Raw genomic sequence first — 20,689 nt, 5'->3', positions numbered from 1 at the left:
AGAGTGGCAGCCACAGGTAGTAGATCCATGGCTATAGGGGGTTCAGAGTGATCTGCAGACACTGGAAGAGAGATTAGGGGCACAGGCTTTAGGGAGAGAATGGAGAGAGTAGCCAGGGGGATCTCAGTGCTGACTCTTCCCCCATACAGCAGCAGGCATCTTGCTCAGGCAGGGACTACTCCCCCTGAGTGGCAGTAGCATCAGAGGAACCAATAACCCCACCTCCAGGTGGGATTCCAACCCATCCTGTGCTGTGTAAGCTGGCCTGCTGAGTGCAGGGTAACTAGATTAACAGCTGAAAGAGACAGCCACAAATAGTAGATTCTTGGAAGTATCGAACAGACTGCCTAAGGTCAGGCAGGGACAACATCTGACATCATCACAGGGGGATCCAGAAAGTAAAAACAGTGATCTCCTACCATAGAAGTTCACACCTCCAAAGTCCAGAAATCAAGACTGATCAATTTGAGATGCAGAAGCAAAAAAAGGAATCTCACAAATAATGGGAAGATGCAGAAATACCCCCACCCAGCCAAAAGGAAAAGAGGAATCCCCAGAAAGAGAAGTAAATGAAATAGAGGCAAGTAAACTATCAGATATTGAATTCCAAGGGTTCTAAGGAAGATCAATGAGCTCAGTGAGCAAAGACAGAATTACCAAGAACTACAGAGAAACTAAGAGGAACTTAATGCAAACCATATCAGCATGAAAAAAGACAAAGAAACTACCAATGACAGAAAAGAGGAAATGAATAATACAAAATCTAAACTGAAGAACAAGTAGAAGGAATCAAAAGCAGACTAGAGGAGGCCGCGAGCTGGAGGACAGGGTAGACTAAAGTTCCCAGAAAAAGCAAGAAAATGAGAAAAGACTCAAAAAGAATGAATAGGCATTTAGGAAAATGCAGGACAACCTGAAATGTAATAATATCTGTATAATAAGGATACCAGAAGGAGAAGAAGATGAGGAAGGGATAGAAAACTTGTTTGAAAAAGTAATGATGGAAAACTTCCCTAACTGGAGGAGAGAAAAAGTCACATGAGTCCAGGAAACACAGAGGATCCAATTCAAGAGGAATCCAATGAAGTCCACTCCAAGATACATCATCATTAAAATGGCAAATATCAAAGACAAAGAGAGAATCTTAAAGTCAGCAAGGGAGAGAGAGGTACTAACATTAAGGGACCCCAGATACAGCTAGCAGCTGACTTCTCAACAGAAACACTGACAGCCAGAAGGGACTGGCAAGAAATATTCCAAGTCATGAAAACCAAAGCCTGCAGCCAAGACTGTTCTACTCAGCAAGACTCTCCTTTAAAAAGGAAGGTGAAATGAGATTCCCAGACAAAAGATGGCCAAAAGAATGCACCTCCACCAAACCAGCACTGCAAAATATACTAAAGGGACTGCTTTAAGATGAAGAAAAAGAGTCTGTAAATACCCAGTTCCTTTCACAGTTGTCAATAGTTGATATTACCGATATGTTTTAATACATATTAATCTGATTGTGACAATGATGTGTAAATTGTTCCTTTATTATTTATTAAAAGTAAATCTGTTTTTGTATATTTCTTGCCTATTTCTAATATGTTTAAAAATCTTTAAATGACTTTTTGGTATTCTTTATCTATTTATTGATTAAAGGTTTGTAGAATTTTTATCCCTAAAAAAAAAAAAAAAACAAACAAACAAACAAAAAACTATTAACTCTTTTTAGATGTGTAGCAAATAATTTTCCATGATATTACTAGTACTTTAATTTTTATATGTACATTGCTATATAGTCTTAAATGTTTAATATACTCATATTGTCAATATTTTACTTTGTAGGTTTTGGGTTTGAATATGTTACTTCTGGGTAAGAAAAATATTAGCTTGTGTTTTCTCCTAAAACTCCTTAGATTCTACATATTGATTTTTAACTCACCTGAATATTTCTTGTATAATGTGTGAAATAGGGCTCTATATTTGTTTTATTTCAAGTAATAGTGGTCCAGGCCCCTTATTCTTTGAATAAGCCTTATTTTCCCAATTGATTTGAATTATCAATTTAATCATATATTACATTGTTAGACATATATACTTTTGTTTCTAGAATGCTCATTTTATTTCATTGATCTACTTGATTATTTCTGTGCTGGTGTCATGCTGTTTTAATTGTTGAGACTCTATACTAGTTTTAAATTTTTTAATATTTTATAATTGACTTTGACATTTGATAAATAAATAAAATCAATCTGCATTTAAGAAAGAAAGATGGAAGTCCTACCTATTGTGACAACATGGATGGAACTAGAGAATATTGTGCTAAATAAAATAAGCCAGTTGGTGAAAGACAAATACCATATGATCTCACCTATATGTTGAATCTATTCAACAAAATAAACTAATGAACAAAATAAACCATAGGCATGGAAACATGAAGCAGACTGAAAGTGACCAGAGAGGATGGGGAAAGAGGACAATGGTGGAAAGAAGGAAAAGGGACTAGACAAAGAACATATATGAATAACTCATGGACATGGACAACAGAGTGGGCATCGACTTTGGGAGCAGCGAGTTCGGGGGGCATGGGTGGCGGGGGCAAAGGGGAAAACTGAGTCAACTGTGATAGACCAAACATGATTTAAAAATTTTTTTAAAATGAAAAGAATTAAAAAATAAAATTATACACAAAGAAAAAAGAAAAAAATGAAGAGGATCCAAATAAGTAATATCAGAAATGAAAGAGGAGAAATAATAACTGATACCACAGAAATACAAAAGATTTTTAAAAATTGCTATGAGCAATTATATGTAAAGAAATATGAAAGCCTTGATGGAATGGACAAATTTCTACAAATTTCTAGAAAAATATAACTTTCTAGCACTGAATGAAGAAGAAGAAGAAAGCCTGAATAGACTGATAAGAGCTGGTGAAATTGAAGCAGTCATCAAAAAATTCCCAGCAGAAAAAACCCTGGACCCGATGGATTCACCAGAGAGTTTTACAAAACATTTAAGAATGAGCTAACCCCTGTCCTTCTCAGACTATTCTAAAAAATCCAAGAAGAGGGAAGACTCTCAACCACCTTTTCTGAGGCCAGCATCATCCTTATCCCATAACCAGATAAGGACACAACCAAGAAAGAAAACTACAGGCCAATATTGCTGATGAACAAAGACACTAAAATCCTCAACAAAATATTGGCAAACCGCATTCAGCAATACATTCAAAAGATTATCCACCATGATCAAGTGGGATTCATCCTTGGGATACAAGGATGGTTCAATATTCACAAACTAATAAATGTAATACATCACATGAACAAAGGAAAGACAAAAATCACATGATCATCTCAATAGATGTGGTGAAAGCATTTGATAAGGTACAGTACCCATCTATGATAAAACACTCAGCAATGTGGGAATAAAGGGAACATACCTCAACATAATAAAAGCCATATATGAAAAACATACAACCAACTTCATACTCAATGGGCAAAAACTAAAGGCTTTCCCACTAAGATCAGGAACAAGACAAGGATGTCTGCTTTCACCACTTCTATTGAATATAGTATCGGAAGTCCTAGTCTGAGCAATTAAAAAAGAAAAAGTAATAAATGGTATCCAAATTGGAAAGGAAGAAGTAAAACTATCATTGTTTGCAGATGACATGATAGTGTACATAGAAACCCCATACACTCCACCAAAAACTATTCAACTTAGTAAGTAAATTTGGCAAAACATCAGGATACAAAGTCAATATTCAGAAATTGAAGGCTTTTTTTTTGTATACAAAAAAATGAAATAGTTAAGCAGAAATCAGGAAAAAAAAATCCTCTTTGCTATAGCAAGGAGAAAAATAAAGTACCTAGGAATACACTTAATCAATGAGGTAAAAGACCTATACACAGGAAACAACACAACACTGAAGAAAGAAATTAAGAAGACACAAGTAAATGAAAGCATATACCGTGTTCATGGATTGGAATAATTAACATAACTGAAATGTCTATCCTATGCAAAGCAGTTTATAGAGTCAATGCAATACCTATTAAAATACCAATGACATATTACACAGACATAGAGCAAACATTTAAAAAACTTATATGGAAACATAAGTGACCCTGAATAGCCGGTGAAATTTTGAGAAAGAAAAAGAAAGTAGGAGGGATCACAATACCTGACATCAAACTATATTACAAGGCCACTGTAATCAAAACAGTCTGGTACTCGCATAAGGACACATAGATCAATGGAACCGAATAGAGAACCCACAAATAAACCCTTGTCTCTATGGTCAATTAATATTCAAGAAAGGGTGCAGAAGCATAAAATCGAGTAAAAAAAGCTACTTCAATAAATAGTGTATTGAGAACTGGACAGCTACATGCAAAAAATTGAAATTCGACCACCAACTTACACCATACACAAAAGTAAACTGAAGCTGGATAAAGACTTAAATGAAAGTTGCAACACCATAAAAGTCCTAGAGGAGAACATAGGCAGGAAACCTTCAGCTATCCCAAGCAGCACTATTTTCACTAATATGTCCCCTAGAGCAAGGGACATAAAGGAAACAATAAACAAGTGCGACTTCATCAAAATAAGAAGCTTCTGCTTGGCTAAAGAAAACATCAACAAAATTAAAAGATAACCAACCATGTGGAAAATATATTTGCCAATGATACCTCAGACAGGGGTGTGATCTCAAAAATATATAGAGAAGTCACATGACCCCACTCCAAGAGGACAAACAATCCAATTAAAACATGGGCATGGACCTGGACAGACACTTCTCCAAGGAGGACTTACAGAGGGTCCAGAGATATATGAAAGGATGCTCAACCTTACTAGCCATCAGAGAAATGCAAATGTAAACCACAATGAGATACCACTTCACACCAGTCAGAATGGCCGTTATAAATAAATCAAGAAACAATGTGTGCTGGCGAGGTTGTGGAGAAAAGGGAACACTAGTTCACTGTTGGTGGGAATGCAGACTGATGCAGCCACTCTGGAAAACAGTGTGGAATTTCCTCAAAAAGCTAAATATGGAATTGCCTTTTGACCCAGCAACTCCACTGCTGGGATTATACCCTAAGAATCCCAAAATACCAATTCAAAAGAATCTATACACCCCAATGTTCAGAGTGGCACAATTTACAATATCTAAGTGCTGGATGCAACCTAATTGCCCATCAGTAAGTGAGTGGATCAAAAAACTATGGTAAATTTACACAATGGAATACTATGCAGCAGAAATAAAGGAAGAGCTTCTACAATTTGTGACAGCATGGATGGAACTGGAGAGCATTATGCTAAGTGAAATAAGCCAGGGGGTGAAAGACAAATGCCATGTGATCTCACCTATAAGTGGAACCTAATCAGTAAAGGAAGTCAGCAAGGAAAATATGACCAGCAACTTTGAAAGAAAGAAGAAACCGACGGGGATGGGAGGGTGGTAGGTTGTGTGGTACCGGGGAGGGGAAGGGTCAGATCAAAGAACAGGTGTGAGGAACACATGGAGGAAGCCAAGGTTGGGAAGGATTGAGTGGGGGAGGTGGGGGTCGTTGGGGCAGGGGAAAATATTGGCAGGTGAATGAGACAAATGTATGTGAAAATTTTTTTAAGTAAAAAATGAAAAAAACAATTAAAAATATGTTTGAAAGTCATTTTAGAAATAAGGAAACTGTGGGTCAAGGTAGTCAAAGACTTCCAAAAGTTACTTAGGAAATTTAGGATTTAGTCTTAACTAAGACCCAAACTCCTAGACTATTTCCAATTAGAACCCTGCATGGTTCCCTCCACTTTAGATCACAGTACTTTGGAAATGTCACTCTGGGTCCTATTCTGTCTCAGAAAGAGAAACTTATCTATGCTGCTACTGATTCAGCAAGTGCTAAATGTCCCTTCACCATGCTAGTCTCTCCCCTCAGTAGTAAAATAAATGTTAAAATAATATGGTTCAGTCAACCATTAATGATGTTATTTTTATTTTGTCTCATTTTAAAGAAAAGTTTGCTTACTCTATATTGTGAAATTCAGATTTCTATCCATCATTCTTGTAAACTTTAAAAATTATTTTCCCCATATCTAATCTTGTGCTTAGGACTGAATGTGGAAATGACACATAAGTATTCATCAGTTAGTGTCTTATCAGGTTGAGCCATAAGCTCCGATGTTCTTTAACAAATTTTTACTAGTGAATATGGTTTCCTTATTTCCTTCTTTTCTGCTGCCATGGCTGCTTTCTAATGTACCTGATCTACTTGCCCAGGTTCTCAAGAGAGCAGCCTATTGTAAATCTCAGCCAGATGATGTAATATTAATATATATATGTATATTACATATAACATATGATATATTATCTGGATTCTTGTTAGCAGCCTGCTTCATGTTTAAATAAATCTACTGTTTTTGGTTTCAAAGGGTAAAATTTTCTCTGAAAAGAGAAAACACGGATTTTTTAAAATTTAAATATCCACAAATGATTCTGGTGATTTTATTTTTTCTAATTTTATTTTTTTTAAATATAGAATGTTAAGAGTTTGGAGGAGCATTTGAGATGATATAACCTGGTCTCAAAATTTATAGATGATACTACTGAAATGCAAAGAAATGAAGTGATTTTTCCTGAGATTACAGTTAGTACCAGAGATGTGTATACAAATGCCAGCCCTCTATTCCGAACAACGTCTTGAGGGGCTTACAGTATAGTTCACTAACAGAAAGGCAGCAAATAGATAATCACAAATACAAAATGGAAGCTGGAGAATGGTGAATATTCCTTTTTCCTTCTAAGTCAGTCAACTTTTAGTTCCATATAAGTACTGAGAGCTTCTTCTCTCTCTAGCTTACCTTCTCTTTTCTCCCCCCTCTGCCTTTCCCTTCCAGGTCAAGAATAAGAAGTATATTACTGATGACTCCATTGTAGGATGGCCCCTTGGTGCTTAGTCTGGGAAGCACTTGGATCTCTCAGATTATTTGGAATGAAACCTCTATAAGACAAGTAAATCCTTACTTTGCTAATACAGCTTTCTTTTTACATGGGAAAGTCTCGATGCTTTAAAAAATCTAAATATAATGTTATTAAATCATTTCCATGATGCAATGCTAAATAAAAGAAAACAAGGTTTTATTTATGTATAAATAAAAGAAAAAATCATATATATTTTTTAAAAATAATGTAACAGGGATGTCTGAACACTGACAGAATATTTTATAAAACTAAATAATTATGGTTCATTTTTAAAAGATATGATATAGTGTTGTAGTGTTCACAGTAAGAAGTCTGGTTAACATTCATCACTACACATAGTTACAAATATTTTCTTCTTGTGATGAGAACTTTAAGATTTACTCTCTTAACAACTTTCAAATATACAATACAGTGTTATTAACTATAGTCACCATGTTGAACATTATGTTGCCAAAACTTATTCATCTTATAACTGGAAGTTGGTATTTTTTGACCACTTTCATCCATTTACCCCACCTCCCTGCCTCTAGCAACCAACAAACTATTCTTTGTTTTGTTATTTGTTTTTTTCTGATTCTATATGTAAGTGAGATCTGATGGTATTTGTCTTTTTCTGACTGACTTCACTTAGTGTCATGTGGTCAAGGTCTATCCATGTTATCGAAAATTCTATCCTTTTAAAATCCGAGTTGCTTTTTTCTCTTTTACCTTGATTTTTGGTTCCCATTATCTGGATGAACTGAACCTGACCTTGACGGGAATCTCTGAGCCCTCACTTATTAATTTTCCTGGAGTAGAAATAAGAGACAATAAGCTTTCCTACCTCATATATATCTGGATCTTATACATATATCACTCAACAAATGTCTCCAAAATTTTTCATCCAAATATTACTGATTATCATGCTATCATCTGTCAGTATTTACTTTCTGATTCCTTCATGGTTCTCACCACTAGAAATGCTTTTTTTTTTCTTCCTAGAACAAGAAGAGAACTTATGTCTGCTCTCTTATTCACCCTGAGGAAGGGATATTGCCCACTCCCTCATGATCATCTTTAGCTTATTTTACCCACATTTTCTTTGTTTTTTTCTTTTTTTTGAAATTTTATTTTAATTTATTTTTTCAAATACATTTGTCTCTGCCTACCCCCCACCACTTTCCCTTGCCCCTTCCCTCCTTTCCTCCCTCAGCTCTTTCCCTTTGGTTTTGTCCATGAGTCCTTGCTATATGTTCCTTGACTTTCCCCTTCCCTTCCTTTTCCCTGCCCCCCACTCCTTCCCTCTTGTCTCTGTTGATTTCTTTTCCTTTCAGTGTTGCTGGTCTTATTTTCCTTGCACCTTTGTATTGTTGCTTAGGTTCCACTTACAGGTGAGATCATATGGTATTTGTCTTTCGCCCCCTGGCTTATTTCGCTTAGCATAATGCTCTCCAGTTGCATCCATGCTGTCGAGAAGTTAAGTAGTTCTTTTTTTCTTACTGCTGCGGAGTATTCCATTGTATAAATGTACCATAATTTTTTGATCCAATCATCTACTGATGGGCATTTAGGTTGCTTCCAACACTTGGCTATTGTAAATTGTGCTGCTATGAACATTGGGGTACATAGGTTCTTTTGCATTGGCGTTTTGGGATTCTTAGAGTATAGTCCCAGCAGGGGAATCACTGGATAAAAAGGCAGTTCCATTTTCAGGTTTTGGAGAAAATTCCACACTGCTTTCCACAACAGCTGCACCAGTCTGCATTCCCACCAACAGTGGACTAGGGTTCCTTTTTCTCCACAGCCTCGCCAGCCCCTGTTGTTTGTGGATCTGTTTAAGATGGCCATTCTGACCGGTGTGAGGTGGTACCTCATGGTGGTTTTGATCTGCATTTCTCTGATGGCTAGTGATGCTGAGCATCCTTTCAAATGCCGCTGGGACCTCTGTACCTCCTACTTGGAAAAGCATCTGCCGAGGTCCTTTGTCCATTTTTTGATTGGATCGTTTGTCTTCTTGGAGTGCAGTCCAGTGGGTTCTTTATATATCTTGGAGATCAAACCTCTATCTGATGTATTATTAGCAAATATATTTTTAATATGGTTGGCTCCCTTTTCATTTGGCTGATGTTTTCCTTAGCCGTGCAGAAGCTTCTTATTTTGATGAGGTCCTACTTGTTTATTCTTCCTTTATGTCCCTTGCTTTAGGAGACATATCAGTGAAAAAATTGCTGCGTGGGATATCTGAGAGTTTCCTGCCAATGTTCTCCTCTAAGACTTTTATGGTGTTGCGACTTATATTTAAGTCTTTTATCCATCTTGAGTTTATTTTTGTGTATGGTGTCAGGTGATGATCAAATTTCAATTTTTTGCATGTAGCCATCCAGCTCTCCCAACACCATTGTTGAAGAGGCTATTATTGCTCCATTTTATGCTTCTGCCCAATTGGTCAAATAGGAAATGCCCATAGAGAGCTGGGCTTATTTCTGGGCTTTCTATTCTGTTCCACTGGTCCATGGGTCTGTTCTTGTGCCAGTACCAGATTGTTTTGAGTATAGTGGCTTTGTAGTAGAGTTTGATGTCCGGTATTGTGATCCCTCCTACTTTGTGTTTCTTTCTCAAAATTGCTGCGGCTATTCGGGGTCGTTTATGGTTCCATATAAATTTTTGAAATGTCTCTTCTATTTCTGTGAAATATGTCATTGGTATCTTAATAGGGATTGCGTTGAATCTATAAATTGACTTGGGTAGTATGGACATTTTGATGATATTAATTCTTCCAATCCATGAGCACGGTATATGCTTCCATTTATTTGTGTCTTCCTTAATTTCTTTTTTCAATGCTGTATAGTTTTCTGCGTACAGGTCTTCAACGTCTTTGGTTAAATTTATGCCTAGGTACTTTATTTTTCTTCTTGCTATATCGAATGGTATTTTTTTTTCTGATTTCTTCTTCTTCTATTGCATTGCTGGTGTACAAAAATGCCTTTGGTTTCTGAATATTGACTTTGGATCCTGCTGCTTTACCAAATTCACTTATTAGGTTGAGGAGTTTTTTGGTAGAGTCTACAGGGATCTCTATGTACACTATGTTGTCATCTGCAAACAATGATAGCTTTACTTCCTCCTTTCCTATTTGGATGCCTTTTATCTCTTTCTCTTGTCTGACCACTGAGGCTAGAACTTCCAAAGGATGTTGAAAAGAAGCGGTGAGAAGGGACATCCTTGTCATGTTCCTGATCGTAGTGGGAAAGCTTTCAGTTTTTGCAAATTGAGTATGATATTAGCTGTAGGTTTTTCATATATGGCCTTTATTACATTGAGGAATGCCCCATTTATTCCCATTTTGCTGAGTGTTTTGATCATAAATGGGTGCTGTACCTTATTGAATGCTTTTTCTGCATCTATCGAGATGATCATGTGGTTTTTGTCTTTTCTTTAATTTATGTGATGTATTACGTTTACTGATTTGCGTATATTGAGCCATCCCTGCATGCCTGGGATGAATCCCACTTGATTAGGTTGGATAATCTATTGAATGTATTGCTGGATGCGGTTTGCCAATATTTTGTTGAGGATTTTAGCATCTATGTTCATCAGCAAAATTGGCCTGTCGTTTTCTTTCTTGGTAGCGTCTTTATCTGGTTTTGGGATCAGGGTGATGCTGGCCTCATAGAAAGAGGCTGGGAGTCTTCCCTCCTCTTGGATTTTTTTGAATAGTCTGAGAAGGTCAGGGGTTAGCTCTTCCTTAAATGTTTTGTAAAATTCTCCTGTGAAACTGTCCAGCCCTGGGCTTTTGTGTGCCGGGAGTTTCTTTATGACTGCTTCCATTTCCCCAGCTGTTATCGGTGTGTTCAAGGTTTCTGTTTCTTCCTCCTTCAGTGTTGGAACATTATATTTTTCTAAAAATGTGTCCATTTCATCAAGATTTTCAAATTTCTTGGCATATAATTGTTCATATTAGTTTCTGACGATCCTTTGTATTTCTGTGGTATCAGTTGTTATTTCTCCTCTTTCATTTCTGATATTATTAATTTGGGTCCTCTCCCTTTTTTTCTTGATGAGGCTGCTTAAAGGCTTGTCAACTTTATTTATCTTTTCAACGAATCAGCTTCTGGATTGGTTGATCCTCTGAATTGTTCTTTTTGTCCCTATGTCATTCAGTTCTGCTCTAATCTTGACTATTTCCTCCCGTCTCCTTGCTCTGGGATTTATTTGTTGTTGTTTCTCCAGTTCTTGAAGTTGTAGTGTTAGGTCTTTTATTTGAAATGTTTCCATTGTTTTTACTTAAGCCTGTATTGCTATGAACTTCCTTCTCAGGACTGCCTTTGCTGTGTCCCATAGGTTTTGGACTGTTGTCTGTTAATTTTCATTTGTCTCCAGAAATTTTTTGATTTCTTCTCTTATCTCATTATTGACCCATTCATTGTTTAATAGTGTACTGTTCAGTCTCCATGAGTTTGCAAGTTTTTGAAGTTTCTCTTTGTGGTTGATTTCGAGTTTCAAGGTCTTGTGGTCCGAGAAAAAGTTTGGTATTATTTCAATTTTCCTGAATTTGTTGAGGCTTGCTTTGTGTTATCATGTGGTCTATCTTTGAAAAACAGCCATGAGCATTTGAAAAGAATGTGTATTTTCCTTCTTTGGGATATAAGTTTCTATATATGTCAGTTAAGTCTCTTTGATTCAGTGTGTCATTCAGCGTCACTTTATGTTTATTAATGTTTTGTTTGGAAAAATCTCTCCATTTTTGACAGTGGGGTGTTGAAATCTCCTACTATCAGTATGTTGCTGTCTATATCTTTTTTGAAGTCATCCAACAATTTCCTTATAAACTTGGGGGCTCCTATATTGGGATTATATAAGTATATAATGTTGATGTCTTCTTGATAGATTCTTCCTTTAAGTATTACAAAGTGCCCCTCTGGGTCTCTTTTTATGGCCTTTGTTTTGAAATCTACTTTGTCTGGTACCAGTATGGCAACCCCAGCGTTTTTCTCATGCCCATTTGCTTGGAATATTTTTTTTTCCATCCGTTTACTTTCAATCTGTGTAGGTCTCTTGCTCTGAGGTGGCTCTCTTGTAGGAATCATATGTGTGGGTCATGTTTTCTTATCCATTCAGCTACCCTGTGTCTTTTGATTGGGACATTTAGTCCACTCACAGTGAGAGATATTACTGATAGAAACTTACTCATCTTTTCTCTTTGTACCTGTGTTCCTCTCTCTCTCATTCTTTTCCTTCATCTTCTTAAATCAGTCCCCTTAGCATATCTTGGAGTGTTGGTTTGGTAGAGGTATATTCTTTTAGCCATCTCTTGTCTGGGAAACTCCGTATTTACCCTTCTGTTTTAATGGAGATCCTTGCTGGGTAGAGCAGCCTTGGCTGTAGGCCCTTGCTTTTCATGGCTTGGAATATTTGTTGCCATTCCCTTCTGGCTTGTAGTGTTTCTGTAGAGAAGTCAGCTCCTAGGTGTATCGGTGCCCCCTTGAATGTTACTTTCTCCTTCTCCCTTGCTGCCTTGAGGATTATCTCTTAGTCTTTGATCATTGCCATTTTAATGATGATGTGTCTTGGTGTGGACCTCTTTGAGTCCCTCTTGAGTGGGATCCTCTGTGTCTCCTGGATCCATGAGAGCCTTTCTCTCCTCAATTTAGGGAAATTTTCCATCATTACTTTTTTGAGGAGGTTCTCTATCCTTTGCTCCTCTTCTTCTCTTTCTGATATCCCTATTATACGGATATTGTTCTGTTTCAGGTTGTCCTCCATTTCCCTAAATGCCTCTTCATTCTTTTTGAGTCATTTTTCCATTTCTTCTTCTTTCTGGGAGCTTTTTTCTACCATATCCTCCATCTCAGTGATTCGATCCTCAGCTTCATCCAGCCTGCTTTGGATTCCTTCTACTGTGTTCTTCAATTCAGAGATGGTATTCTTCATATCTTCTTGTGTCTTCTTGATAGTTTCTATATCCTTTTCCAGGGTGATATAATTTCCTATAAGATCCTGATAGTTTCTCTGCAGTTTCTCATAGTTATCTTTGTGCTGGTTGAGCTCATTGAGCTTCCTTAGAACCATTGTTTTGAATTCAGTATCTGATAGTTCCCTTACCTCTATTTCAGTTAGCTCTCTCTGTGGGGTGTCCCCTTTTCCACTCATTTGGGGGGAACTTCTTTCTCTTTCCATTTTGTGAGACTCTGTTAAGTACTTTTGTCCTTTACTTTTCTTTCTGGGCCTGCCTCTGAAGATGCCAGTTGTTGACCCTATCTCATCTTGGGTTGTTTGTTTGAGCTTTCCAGGAGTCTACTGTCTGTGTCTGACTCCTGCTTCGGGCAGCTCTGTGACCTCTTCAGTCAGGGCTGGGCTATTTTTTGGGATATCTCTGCACTCTCACGCCGGCTCCTTGAGTGCTCTCTCAGCACGGCAGGATCCCCCGCCTGCCTGGGCTCGCACGTGCTTACCCCAGACTAGCGGGCTTATTCTTGACCTCGCGTACTCATCTGGCCCCCCTGTCCGGTGAGCTCCGCGCCACTGCTCAGTTTAGGGTGTTCTATTGTGTGTTTTTCCCGCTTTTGGCTCTTTGTGTGCGTTGCTTGCCGTCGCCAAATTGGGACTACGGAAATGGTAGGAAGTCAGCTCCAGGACTCTCCGGTTAATCCTGTCTCTGGTCTCTCCTCCAGGGACTCTGGGCAGCTCTGTGTCCCCTTCGGCCGACGATCTACTAATTTTGTGGGCCGCTCCGCAATCGCGAGCAGGCAGGTCAATTTACGCCTGCCTTTGCCGCTCTGTGCACTCCCTTGCAGGCCGTATCGGTGCTTATCTGTGGGGGCCTTGCCCGCTGGTGCAAGCATTCGCCAGCCCGCGTGGGTCACACACACTGTCACCAACCCTCACCGGTCACTTGGCGGAAGTGTGCGTGCCTGCACTGGTTTTGGGGTGTCTATGTGTGCTTTTTGGCTTTTGGCTCTTTGAGGGTGTGGCCTCTTCCCGCTCATTGGAGACTATGGCAAGGAGAAGGAGTCAGGACTCCCTGGTTCCTCCTCCCATTCTATTCCCAATGCCTCCGTTTCTAGTCTCTCCTCTGGGGACTCTGGGCAGTTCTGTGACCCCTACAGCCAAGGATCCAACACCTGTGTGGCTTGCCTTTCAATCACAGGCAGTCTGGTTCCTGTGCGCCCCTCTTCTGCCTCTTTGGGGGCGCGCCTTTTCAGCCCACAATGGGTACTACAGAAGGGGGAGGGAATCAGGAGTCCTCGGTTCCTCCTCCCATTTTTTTCCCCAATGCCTCCATCTCCAGTCTCTCCTCAAGGCTCTCCCAGCCAGTCTGCCATCAGTCCCCCAGCTCACATGCACAAGGTGTGTGCTGAGCGCACAAAAGGCAGGTTAATTGATTCCCTTATGCCTGAGCAAGATGGTAGCTGCAGAGTGGGAGGTGTGTAATCACGGGGCTCCATCAGCCACCGTGTCAGTTCTCTTCACAAAGTTTTCCTCACCAGTCTTTTCCCAGGCACCAGCCCACCCTACTGCTGCCTCTACCCAGAGATCAAGGAAGGTGGCTGCCTCTGCAATTTTTGTGTTGGCCCTTTAAATATCTCTTTGCATCCCCAGCCACCTGTCTCTGGCAGAGAGCGCCCCTAAGGTTTTCAGGGTTGCGTTTTGTCTGTATTTTCTTGGTTTTAGCTGCTGTAGTTTAGGGGTCCCTCTTTATGATTCAGACCCCATTCTTCTCGTGGAAAGCTAAGTGACCATTTCAATGTCCCTCTGGTGCTTGTGCCCGTGGGCACCCAGCCCACCCTCTTGAGCCTCCACCGCACTTCTCACCCGTTGGGATGTGTGAGAGTCAAATCCACTTTCCACGGCTCCAAGGCTCCTCTCCCACTATCGTTCCATTTTTTTCCCCGTGATTACTCCATTATTTAGTTGCAATTCCAGTTTGGTTTTGGGAGGAGGTCAGCGTGACTCCCATTCACTCCTCTGCCATCTTCTTTCTATCCACATTTTCAAAATAATAGCTTATAATGTGATTGTTTAATATGCACCTGAATCTTTATTAACTGTTTTGAAAGCATTGTCTTGTTTAACCTTTACAATAACTCTGAAGTAGATACTATCATTACTTAAATTTCGTATATAATGAAATAGGCTCAGGGAAATCAAGGCCGTATAAATGCTAAATTTCAGAGCTAAGATTTGAACACAGACATCTGTACTATATACTGCCTCTCAATTACTCATATGCTCTGTTATCATTAAGGATCCAGCCCTAAGATGTAGAGAGCAAACATTACCATTTTAGAGCTTGAATGAGATGGTAGTTTTTGCTGTTAGCCATATAGAACAGTAGGCTGAATCAAGAGTTCCCAAGTCAAGAGAGGTATTTTTAAGATTCTGAAGTGCTTAGTAGAGTTCATATGAAATTCCTGCCACAATGATTTTGCTCAATGAATGGAGTTATAATTACTATTGTTTTTTAAAATAATAATGAAGATAGAGAAATATTGAATGTAGTAGATGATTTTTAAAAATAAAAGGTAAGTCTTGGTTGAGTTACTCAGTTGGTTGGAACATCGTCCCATGCAACAAAAGGTTGCAGGTTCAATTCCTGATCAGAGTGCCTATGGGTGGCAGCTGATCAATGGACTTCTATCTCTCAAAATAAGAGAGAAAAATAAAAGATATTATTTCTCAAGGTCTCAGAAAAGGTGAGTGAAACCAAAGCCTGACTGGATTGTTTAAGGTTCTTTTTATTATCTTTTTGGTGATTTTCACTGAGAGTGAGAGGTGTAGCAAAATAGATTGTACTGATACTGCTCTGGGAGTCTCTCTAAACAGAAATACTCAGCACTCAGCAATGAAAAATCCCAGGTGTCAGGGTCACTGTGTCCTGGGCTGTAGATGGCTGACTCATTGCAGCTTCACAAATATTCCTGATGGACCCATTCTGAAATGACAGTGAATATGCTCTGGGGCATATTTACTATTCACACTGATTGCTTTACCTGAATGTAGTAAACTCTTCCCTTCAATCAACTAGATTTCATGAAAAAAATATTTTGAGGGTCTACGCAGTGAAAAATAGCCACCTTTTCTGCTTTTCCCTTTACTGTAGGTTTTAGCAAAATTTTATTAAGTACTTCTTATGTGCCAGGTCTCCTTCTGTAGAGATATTAATAAAGCACTGGGGCTATAGCTGGCATAAACAATAAAAGCTCCCCAGCTGTCTCAAGCCCCTCTTACTATGACTACAGGCTGCCTGGAACCTGACATTCACACTATTAAGATTCATCAATTATTTTAACAAACACTTATTGATTGTCAGTTCTACATAGGCCTGAGTTAAATACTGAAGTACAGATAAGAATATGGCATTACTCTGTCCTCATGGAGTTCACAGTCTGGTGGAAGAATCATACATGCACAATTAATGGCATTACAATGTGCTCATTATTCTACTCATTGTGTGGACTAAGTGTGGTGTTGCAAGAGCAGGTGCTGAAGTCACTCTGTCTGGGAAAGTTAAAGGAAGCAAATGCCACATTTCAGCAGAAATATGAAAGATAAGTGAATACGTATTAGGTGGGAATAAAAAAGAAGGAATGTTAATAAAAAGAGAATAAAAAAGCATGTGGATGTTAATAAATAGCTCTGAGTGTAAAGGGCATTTTTATGGCCTACTAAAGGGTAAAATGATCAGAAGGAATGGATTAAGAAATGTTTGAATATTTATTGGGTGTTGCTTATATATCAGACACTGTGCTAAATGTTTTACAACGATATAAAACAGAAGTTATTTTCACATATATCAATGACTGAGTTGTTCACCAAATATTCATCCACTCCACTCTATTATCTAGTCTCTAGTCTCCTTTTCAGTGTTCTGGCCATGAGGCTGGGTTTTGGCCAATGGGATATAGGTTAAAAATATATAAGCTACTTCCTGTACTAAAGAGATTCTTCAGTCCTCTCCTTTCTATATCACTTAGAGACCACATGTTTAAGATGGTATCAGTTACAAGATCAAGGAAAATATTCTCATCTATCTTGTGGGTGATATGAGCAAAAAATAAATTTTTATTTCTTTATGTTCAATCTCTAAGACTGAAGGGTTAATTTTGTACCACAACATAGGCTATTCCAGGGGTCACCAAACTACAGCCAGTGGGTCAAAAATGATCTATGACCTGCTTTTATAAATGAAGTTTGGTTGAAACAAAGTCACACTGAAGCATTTATATATTGCCTCTATGAATAATTTCATGCTACTACTGCAGTTGAATAGTTGCTACAGAAACAAAACAAACAAACAAAAACCTTTGTTAACTTCTGTCTAGTTTATGAACAAGGAAAGGAAAAAAAAAAGCCTTTCAATAGTGCTGTTGGGATTCATCCCAAAGCAGCAGAATATACATACTTTTCAAGTGCACGTGGAACATTTTCTAGGATGAAACCAGTTCTGTCTTTGATGTTATTCATTGTTTTTTGCTTCTGTTCTCACTGGTTCTTTGACTTCCCCTGGGTTCTCTGTACAACAGTTATTCTGGTTCTCTTCTCTATCTACATGCAACACATACCACATATTGATAGATTGAAAACCCATTCTGGAATCACTTTTCTGGCTCAACATTGACATGTCTTTGAGGAATAACTTACATTATTTGTCCATAAATACCTAAATTTTCCAAATAGTCTCACATTAGCCCTGAGGGAATGGCAATGAGAAAAGGAAGACTCCAAGGGCTTAGTTTGTGCAACTGGTTGGAAGCAGGATAAATAGTTTGAGAACTGTAGCAGGGATGAGATAAGGACTGGAATGGATGAGAAGTTTAACACTGGACATGTTGGGTTTAAGGTTTCCCTGGAAAAATCCATGTGGAGATGATCCATAAGTGTGAAGTTTAGGAAAAATGTATGTGTTGCAGATATAGTCAAATGAATTATGCTAAATCATCTATCATCTCTCTCTTAAATCTTGTTATGATTAATTTTAGAACTGTAAGATGGCTTGCAAAGTCAGGGCTCGGTCTGAAACCAGGCTTGTATTCATTCTGTGATTATAGAAAAAACAAAGTTAATGGACACAGCTGGGGTAATATCTGTGATCTTTACCTTTTAAGCAACATACCTTCTTTTCCTTATAAGATAACATTCCATATCTTTATAGCAGGGCCAGACTGCTTCATGTTTCCAGGACATATGGAACTTTATTTGGGTCTAGAGAACTTCCTCTCAGAAAGGTAACAAATCTTTATGTTTCTACTAAGATTTCATAGGAACTAGTATCAGGCTCAGTATCTCTAGGCCATTTTTTCCCCTGAGAGAAACAATGATATGAATTATTCAGTACGCCACAGGAAGGCCATAAATTATTCCAGCATTGCACAGTTTAACTGTAGTTGAATCTAGAATCACCAATGCAGTATAGTGATTAATCCCTAAGATGTGAAATAATGGAGCTTTCCCCTCTCCTTTCAGGAGGGGTTGTAGGTCAAGAACCTGAGTTCAAACTTGATCCTGTAAAAAATATTTGATCTTTCCACTGTTCTACTCAGAAAAACCTCATTTAAGGAATCAATAAGAACAATAACAAAAAATCAAACTAAATATTAAAATCCAACAACAATGACAACAATGCCAAGTGGTCTTTTTTCCTTCATAGCTTGCTCCTTCTCATGGCCCTTCCACATTTTAATTCATTGCAAATAGATGATGTGAGGAAGAATGCATACCTGATATATTGACTTGTTCAGAGGCATCTCCTTTAAAAACTCATGCATTGCACCAGAATCCACTTCATGGGCATGAGACTTGACCTGTCAAACAGGGCTCTATGTGCAGAAGAATCCCAATGTTGGCTTAGTGCTCTGCTGTCAGTATCTTGAAATTTTTGAACACGGGTCTCACATTTTAATTTTGCACTGAGAGTGCAAATTATATAGCTGGTTTTGTCTTATACTTGAGTTTAGTTTCCTATTGCCTGACCTTAGCTGTACCTGAGCTCTTTAAATATTCCCAGGCTAAAAAGTGCTGTGAAGACACATCAAGAAATTTTGTGCTTCAATGCATATTGTAATAAATGGATTTTTCCTTTCAATAGGTTCACAAGTCGATATATGGACGGTTTATGCACCTCCCAATTTTGAGCTATGATGACATAGTGCTTAGTTAATTTCTGAGACTTTGATAGGAACAGTGGCAAAGGAAAGGTTTTCCAAACCTGGATATTTACATGTGGATGGGTGCTTAGTCCCTCTCAGTAATATGGACTGCAGAAAGGCCAGAGATTCTGCATATGTGGCTGATCTCTGTTGAATTTGTTTAAGACAACACAGCTGAGTGTGTCTTATTACCTTTAGTCTCTTTTGAGCATCATTTAGTGATTCTTTTATCTCTCTCCCACCTGCAGGCTATAGTACCTTCTTTGTAGGAAGGTTTGCAGAATGAAAGAAGCATCATGGCCATCTTTGAGAGAATTTAAGTTCTCTGATGTGTTGCTTTATCCAAGATCTCTGCATTTGAAATATTTCAGTGAAAGAAATGGATATTGACTGGTGAATTGTAAGGAGGTGGGCAGTAGGTTTCCTAGAGCACCCCTTAAAATAATGTCTCTCTGCATTTGCCTGATGCATCCATGAAAGACCATCTTGTATTATGTTAGTCTTCAGATATTTGTTTAAATTTAAAATTTATGATTCTTTCTTGACCATCCAAACAAGCCATATGCCCTGACAGCCTAGTGCCATCTGGGTTCTAAAATAACTTTGTTGGTCACTGTGTTTTTTTCTGTCCTTGGCTCCTTTTAAGAATCCAATTTCCTTTGTTTCTTTTATAACCTTTTTTTGATGTCATAGATAGCCAAAACATAGATATAGGACAAGCTAATGGTATTGATATTTACTGTTACTTGGCAAACTTTCTCCTTGTTAGTTTATGACTCAGACAGGAGGGATGTGAAATGTGCTGTCAGTGGCAGAATTGCTCCCTGCAATAAAGCATTAGTTTGAATTTCAAATTAAAAAGTAAAAGAAAGATAAAGAGGAGGAGACCCATGCATACTCTGCATCTCTATTCACCTGGTTAATGACTCAGGCTGTTCATTAGGCACCAAAGAAGCAAGTTTTTGTTTCCCCAGCTTCAAACACTGAAATGCCTGCATTCAAATTACACCAACATGCACCAAAGCCTCTTTAATTGAAAATATGTGATGGGATCTAATGTAACATTTATCTTACTGCAATTGACATGAGAGGAAGAGATGAGGGGTTTACAGAATATTTTATTTAAAGACAGACTTGAAGAGGCTGTGGGAGTGATTGCCAGCTTGTCAGTTGACTCACTAATGCCTGGAGAGAACATTTTGTCATTAGCTGATCTGAATCCCAATATGGTCCAGGACAATATAGGAAAGGATTTGTCCCTTCTTTTTTCCTACATCCTTACTCCACACCTTTTCTCCTTGGCCATTATTATTATCTCCATTAACAGACAAAAATTAGTATTTGACACCTACTAGAAACACATACTGCAGAATCGATCCAACACAATGCATACATTGAAGGCTTGTGTATTAATAAACATGTCTTTCCATCCCACATAGAAATAAAACTTTTGTGTTTGCCAAAATCAGTGGTATTATGGGTGCAAAGAGCTGGCATTCAAAAAGAAGCCACCAGGAGTATGGGGGAAACATCCTGTTTAGCTTACTGTGTTTAGTCATGCATGGCTGCCTGTATTGGGAAAAATAATTTTGTATGTTAG

The sequence above is a fragment of the Pteronotus mesoamericanus genome, unplaced genomic scaffold, assembly GCF_021234165.1.
Source record: "Pteronotus mesoamericanus isolate MK-2021 breed Mesoamerican mustached bat unplaced genomic scaffold, CSHL_Meso_final contig_40, whole genome shotgun sequence".
NCBI classification, from domain to species: Eukaryota; Metazoa; Chordata; class Mammalia; order Chiroptera; family Mormoopidae; genus Pteronotus; species Pteronotus mesoamericanus.
This window is presented reverse-complemented; position numbering follows the sequence as displayed.